Source organism: Orycteropus afer, unplaced genomic scaffold, assembly GCF_000298275.1.
Source record: "Orycteropus afer afer isolate SDZICR_OR568_19922 unplaced genomic scaffold, OryAfe1.0 scaffold00296, whole genome shotgun sequence".
In the NCBI taxonomy this organism is placed as follows: Eukaryota; Metazoa; Chordata; class Mammalia; order Tubulidentata; family Orycteropodidae; genus Orycteropus; species Orycteropus afer.
In genome coordinates, this window is record NW_006921883.1 from 3,951,644 (window position 1) to 3,952,855 (window position 1,212).

Below are 1,212 nucleotides of genomic sequence, written 5' to 3' on the forward strand. Positions count from 1 at the left end.
ATACATGGAGATCGCATGAGAGAATTTTGTAAGACCAACAACTTATTCATTGCAAATATCTTTTTTCAACAACACAAATGGTGGCTATACACATGGACTTCACCAGATGGAGTACACAGGAATCAGATTGACTACATCTGTGACAAGAGGTGATGGAAAAACTCAGTATCTTTAGCCAAAACAAGGCCAGGAGCTGATTGTGGAACAGACCATCAACTGCTCATGTGCAAGTTCAACTTCAAGTTGAAGACAATTAAAACAGGTCCATGAGAGCCAAAATATGACTTAGAATATACCTAATAGTTCAGCCTGTCCACCCATCTATCCATCCATCTATTCATGTTTGCCTTCACTGATAACACAATATTGTACATGCAAAAGGGTTCATTTTTGTTGTCTGTACCTGTGGAGTCATCTATTTGCATTTTCAACTCTTTCAAAGTCTAATTTATGTATTTTGAGGTTCTTTCATTAGGTCCATAGATATTTATTATGTTTGTATTTTCTTGTTCAATTCATCCTTTAATCATTATATAATATCCTTCCTTGTCTCGTATTGTGGTTTTTGTCTTAAAATCTATTTGATCAGAAATTAATATTGCTTTCCTGCTCTTTTTTGGTTGGCATTTGCTTGATATATCTTTTTCCAACCTTTGATTTTTAGTCTAATTTTGTCTTTGTATCTAAGGTGTGTCTCTTGTAGACAGCATATTGATGGGTTTTGTTTTCTTATCCAGTCTGCAACTCTCTGTCTTTTGAGTGGTGCATTTAATGCATTAACATTCCATGTAATTATTGACAAGTATGAATTGGTTGCTGTCATTTTGTTATGTGTTTTTTCATGGTGTTCCTGGTTTCTTTGTCCCATATAATTTTCTGTGCTGAGCTCATTATGTGTATGATTCATGTTATCATTTCCTTTGTTGCTATTATTTTAGTATTTGCTGAATATTTGTGCTTGTCTTCTTTTTTATTGTGATATGAAGGTTTATCATTTTTTCTTTGAAGTTAGCCTGTAATATATAATTTTCTCCCCGAGTTTAGAACAGCTCATTCTATCTTGCAGTTGTCTTGACTTCTTCACCATTTAACAGTTCTATAAATACACAGTATTTTCCATCTTTTTGGTTTTTAGTTGTCCTCATTTGCCAATTAATGTCTCTTGCTCCCTGTTTACAACCTTGTAAGCTTATTTTACTTTGGATATGTCCA